Here is a 6554-nt window from a genome sequence, read left to right on the forward strand (position 1 = left end):
TGGTGTGGCCCCCTCTAGTGGATGTGGCTATAAACAACGGCATAGTGTTTATGCCAGTGGCCGGCCCTGTCTCTTCCTATTCCCTGTCAATTGTGGGCTTTGTGTATTTACTGTCTTTTAATGATAAAAAATCAAATGGGTGACTACTCCACACCACCTTTGCTCTTCCTGTTTTCATCTTTCAAACCATAGACATATATGTTTCAAACACCTCTGACCGTGTGCACGGACGTGTTACGTCACGGTGCGTCTGCAACAAAACAAACAAAAACAAACAAAAAGAGCTGCCAATGGAGGCGGCCCAGGAACAGCGGCAGCAGCAGAATGATCAATCCAGTGCCATGACTGAACAGCGGCCCTCGCAGCCCAAACATCAGACCGAGCCACCGGGAATTGTCCCGGTCCTCCCGATCAGCCACTCCTGGCCTGGGCTTGAGAAAGGCCTGTAATTTCTAAATATTGAAAATAAGGCTCAGGTGATGCACAGAAGACCAGCAGGTGGGCTGGTCAGTCTGTTCATCTGGATAAAACTGATGGAGCAGATGGAGGTGGTGTCATTACAGGAGTCTCAAATCAGCCTCCAAGTTTGCAGGTTGAATTAAAAATAAACTTAAAGACACTACCAACTCGTTTACTAGACAAAGCAACATTTATACTCTGTAGTGGGGAGACTTTCATTAAAATATCTTTTTGAAAATACCTATTTCAAATAAACCAGTCATGTGCTGACTAAGCTGAAGAAACAAATCATTTGTCAGTTAAGCATCAACAGACATCGATCACGTTTTTGTTCCACAGACTGCTTGGTGATTTATGTACTGCAGTGGTAGGTCAATGGCATTGCTCAGTTCAAAGATCAGACAGAGTCTTAAACAGTGGCGGCTGGTGATAAAATATTCTGAGGGGGCGCACTAGCAGACGGGCATTACAAGACAACAAAACAATTACTGGAACATTAATTTTGCTCTCCTCTCCTTCAGGCCAGCAAATTTATCAGTGACTTTCTGATTGAAATCTGTCATTTCACAAACAAGTCTCTTTTTCCATGGAGAGCATGGCCAAGGCATTCAGCCTTTCCTGGGTCATGGTGTTTCTGAGAAAAGTTTTCACTCTTTTCAAGGTTGAGAAACACCTCTCTGCTTCAGCTGTGGTCATGGGTGTGGTGATCGGGATCCTTCAAAGATTGACAGTTTCTGAAAAGACAACTTCAAGATTGTTCTCCATAAACAGCTGGAATAGGTCCAGTGCACCACAGCAGGCTCTGAACTCTACTTTGCTGGAGATGAGACCACGTTCTGTCTTCAGCTTGCTTCCATTCAGCATTGGGTAGGCCTTCAAAGTGCGTTGCAGTGCCTCTTCAGGAAATGACCCGTGATGTTCTTCAAACCTGTCCCCCTGCAACGAGGTTGCACGGACGACATGGTCGGTGAAGGAGAAGCGCTCCTTGGTGTGTCCCAGAATGGTCTTGCAGATCTACAGAGAGAAGGATACAAAAACATATAGAGAAAAAATAGATATGAAATTAATATACTTTTGTTGACACTGTTACCCTCTGTTGCTGCATGGTTTTGGAAAAATATCTTGCTATTATTGACTACTGCAATTGTGACGTGATTTTTAATATTTTTGAATAATTTTCATTAAACGGATTGTGATTAGATGATCTCTGCAACATGACAATGACATATTTAAACGCCATATTTCAAAACACATTTCTCCTCTAACAAACAATACAACCTCCAATGAAACATAGACTATGAGATTTCTACAACATAAACTCACCTCTTCTGCAACCCTTTGACGATCCTCTGAACTGAGTGCCCGACGCCTCTTTGCTGTCGGAGAATGTACATGCACTCTCATTTTTCAGGCGCCCCTCGCTATTGAAACGTGTAAAACAACCCCGAAAAACCTCCCCAATATGGAATGGAAAGGCTTAAAAAATAAAAATGAGACCCACTGTATGAGTGAACACTGTGCAGATGTGTTAATTACTTTAAAAACGTATTTATGTTTACTGTATCAATACCTTTTTCACAAAATCTTGATGGGGGCGGCGCCCGAGCGCCCTAAGCGGCTAGCCCGCTAGCTAACTTAGCCGCTTAGCGAGCTAACGCGTCTGGACCAACTGCTCAAACACGACAAAACACAACTCTTCACAAGTCGCTGACTTAACATACAACAAAACAATGCTACTGGTTAAAATTATTTATCTTCTTACCGTGTTTTACTCCAAAAACAAGGTCATCAGCAGCCACAGATGTAGACAGAAGATTAGATAGGCTAGCGCGCTGTCTTCTATACATATCTATGGCCTCACCATAGACTGTAGTCTACGCTCTCCACTACCCACAATTCCAAGGGGCAGCCTCAGACGAAACTAATCCGGCCGCTCACACGAAAACTAAAGCAAATAAAAATGTCAAACCACCGTGGGGTGGTCAGGTTTTCCTGGGAGATTGTGTCACACATGGAAATGCCTCCAAACAAGTACAAGACACCATGAGTGAGACCACCATCCGGTCAGTTGACTATAAATACAGCTGGAATGCCATAGCAGAATCTGAGGCAGGTTTGACCTATACCTTAGCTGCTGAGAAAGAAAGATCCCGTGGGACTCTTCATGTCAAGAGAATCGTCTGAAGCCGGCCGGCAACTGCGTCAAGCCCTGTAGGTGGCTACTGTAAGGTCAAATTTGTGCCTCACCACTATTTTACAATTTTATTTTTATTTTATTTTTATATATATTTACATCCAGCAGTTCTGACTGTTTCTGAAATGGAGCTCAATCACTGTTTGTAAATGCTTCATGAAATCACCACAATAAAAGCCTTTTCTATTTATACACTTTTTTGGATCTCATCACACATCACTCACACTTTTGGAAGCACATCAATTTTGATGATTCTGTCCGTGACGGTGGATCACACACTGACACTTCAGCTCCAGCATCTTCCGCAGTCCCACAGTCCCTTGTCCTGCCTTCAACAGCTCCACTCGTGTTTGTCATTAACTGGGTGCAGATTTACTTTTGTTACAGTGCAAATGATCTGCTGATGGATCATTTTCACTGGAACAAAAGTTAAATCTGTGGAATAAATGCAGCTCCAAACACGTGGAAACATGAAGTCAAATGCCCCAGATTTCAAGAATGCATTCGTACAGGAGGACGCCATCTACAGGAAGTAATTCTTAAAAAATGAAAATTCCATCGTTTCTTAAATGGCATGTTTTAAGGTTTCAATTACTATGAATAAAATATTTTTTCTTCCATCACTCTTGGTTTTATTGGATTGTTAAAAGGTTCCTGTTTTTTGTGTCACCCTGTATATCCAAATTAGTTCAGTGTATTTACATTTTATAGAAGATTTGATTTCTTAATCTCAATACTGCAGGGTCTGACCCTAAATATTATAATGTAAATTTAAATAATATTTAGTGCAGAGTCATAAACTTTAATCAGCTAAACTTACATAACAAATATCATTGCACAATCTTAACCTGAGCATTCACGTTACTGAGGTAAATTTGCATAAATCATGATATTCTTAACTGGAATATTTCTGACAATCTTTCTGTATTGTGCTGATAAACAACAATAACCCGACTTTCAGATCATATTCATTGTCCATCATCGTGAGATTAAATTCCTCCACATTCTGGAACTTTGACTGCGGCAGCTGTAGGAATAAATAAAAATAAAATCTGTTCATTTCCACATTATGCACATTTATTTATTCTTAATATCTCCGACTGAATGGTAGCTGTCAGTAAAAACAAAGTCATCTGCTGGACTGCATCCCAAAATGAAACATGGACTGAATTTAACACCCATGGATCCGTGGCAACGCTAAAGTTTCTGCTTCTTACCAAAGTTCACAACACAAGTAAAGATTTTTTCATGTAAAACTTCAGGGATGACTGCTAACCAAAAGTATTCTGATCAGTACTTCATGATCAATATCAGGACAGATGTTACAACTCCAGCTGTTCCACTAGACTGCAGTTATTCACAGAGAAATTAAAACGTCACATTCCTCATAAAAACTAAATGGGACTTTTATTAAATAAAGTGTGGGTGAAAAAACAGTGTAATTAAATGAGGAGATGTGAGACTTCCACAGCATGGATCACCATCAACTGGATCTGCTGTAGATTCAGAGCTGAATGTCAGAATGAACTGAGATAGAAAAGCTGCTTTGAGCTGCAACATTACGGTCTGACAACCCAACACCATCACACTTTTCATCTGCTTGTTTTGCTCCAACATGCCGTGAAGTTCAGTTTTTACCCGAATCAATACAGAGATTCTATTTCCAACCAAGACTGGGATGAAAATTAGAACGTTATGAGGTTATTAATGCAACTAAATCCTGTCAGATGGAAGGATTTACTTCGAAGTTCTAGTTCAAGTTTCAGTTGGAGCACATTGCATTCACAAAGAAAAACAGCGATACCTTCATAGCAACATTTAATAAACCTAAAGCTTCCCTGATGGCTCATTGCTGGAGTTTGTTCCTGAGCATCTGAACCTTAAATCCAGTCAGAGGATCATCTTCAGTCAGAGAACTTCAAGACCTTCCATCGGCTGGACCAGATGTGGCATCACCTCCCTCTGAACATCTGGATGACAGGAGAAAAGACAGATATCAAACACAGATCACACAAATACAATTTATTCACTTTCATCATTTTATAAAAGTAGCATGAACTTTATTAAAACTGGACAACATCAGTAATGAAAGTAAATGTTTCTATCTCTTCCCAGGGCCGGCCCTAGGACTTTGGTGGCCCTAAGCAAGATTTTTTTTGTGGCCCCAAAACATGCACAGGGCAACTACCAAATCACGTGCACAGCTTGTAATTGGGTTAAAATACACATGCACATGATTAGCAGCAGATATTCAGCCCACTCCTGAACTTCCTTTTTGGAGCCATGATGCCATCTCTAGTGCTACTGCTTTTCCATCTGTGGATTCTCCAGACCAGTGCAATCGCTCAAGTTTGAAACGGTGCCATGGTGTCACAGTAGCCTAACTTACGCATGAAGCATGGAGTCACCAACTGACTGCTGGTTTATTTTTTCTTTCCTGTATTTTTCCCGTATAGTTTTCTAATAAGCCAGTTTAAATTGATATGTTACCATGATGATTTATGTTTTATTGGAATAAAGACAGGCATGGGCGTAACCACTATCTCAGAAGTGAGGGGGACAAATTTTTCAGAGCGATTTATCATTCTCTTACATTTAATTGCACCGTCCTTAGTGGCTAAAGAACCACATAATCCCTAACAGCCACAGCACAATACCAGGGGACCAACTAGGCTAGTTCTTTAAACTATAAAGTATAAAACTTTAAACTATAAAATCTAAAGTTTTAGTGGCCAAACTCTAGTTGAGTTGACAACAATGTCCCTTCAACATCTACTGGACGAGTAGCCAAAGGTGCCAAACACTGAACACTGAAGACCTGACATCCTTGTCCCTGCTGCTGGCCTCTGATCCATCTCCTCCCTGACTCTGCTCTTTCTGTTATGGCAATAAACATAAAAAATGTGGTAAGAAAAATTCTGAAATAGCATTAGGAAGAGTAAAAATTGCAGTAGAATTTAACCTCAAAATCACTTTAACCCATAGATCGATATTTTTTTTCACCTCTGCAGACCCTGCATGGTCAACATTACTGCTGGCCGCCGCCTCTGGTCCATCTCCTGCCTGACTCTGCTCTTTGTTACGGAAATAATCATTAAAAATCTGAAAATCAAAATTCTGAGATAGAATTAGAAAGAGTTGTAAATTTATACCATAGATAGCCTATTCTTTTTTCTCCTCCCTGACTCTCCTCTTTTGGGACCAAAAGACTTAAATACATGGAGAGCAATTGTGAGCACATCTTCTGCCCAGAAATGAAAGAGGACTGGGTTTATTCCAAGAATAAACTAATTAGCAGTAATGTAACAGAGGCAACCACATTTAAATTATTGTTAACTAGCTTAACATATTGATATATTGCCACATTTTACCTTGTCATCATTTAGCTAACAAGTCCAACATTGTTTGCATCCAACAAGGTCACACAACTTACACGGTTTGGAAAAAAATGTGTAAAGTTTTTTGCTTCTTGCTGGCTCTGGCTGGTTTGCTAAACATTACTCCAGACGCACGTTCAGCACTGCTCAGCACAGCTCAGCACAGCAGCACGTCTCCTGTGGAACACCTGCGTTAGCATGCGCTCATGGTGCATTCAAAGACGGCTCGGGAAAACACGTTACTGGATGCTAATAACGGGTTTAGCTGTTGTAACGGCTGAAAAAAGTGCGGGGGGACAGAGGGGACAGATGTGGAAAGTGCGGGGGACACGTCCCACGCGTACCCCGCGTCCGTTACGCCCATGAAGACAGGGACAAAATGCGAATCACACACTTATTGTGGTGTGGCCCCCTCTAGTGGATGTGGCTATAAACAACGGCATAGAGTGTTTATGCCAGCGGCCGGCCCTGATAGTATATTATATAGTATATAGTATTATTATATGTATTATTATTATTAATAA

Source organism: Acanthochromis polyacanthus, chromosome 6 (assembly GCF_021347895.1).
Source record: "Acanthochromis polyacanthus isolate Apoly-LR-REF ecotype Palm Island chromosome 6, KAUST_Apoly_ChrSc, whole genome shotgun sequence".
NCBI classification, from domain to species: Eukaryota; Metazoa; Chordata; class Actinopteri; family Pomacentridae; genus Acanthochromis; species Acanthochromis polyacanthus.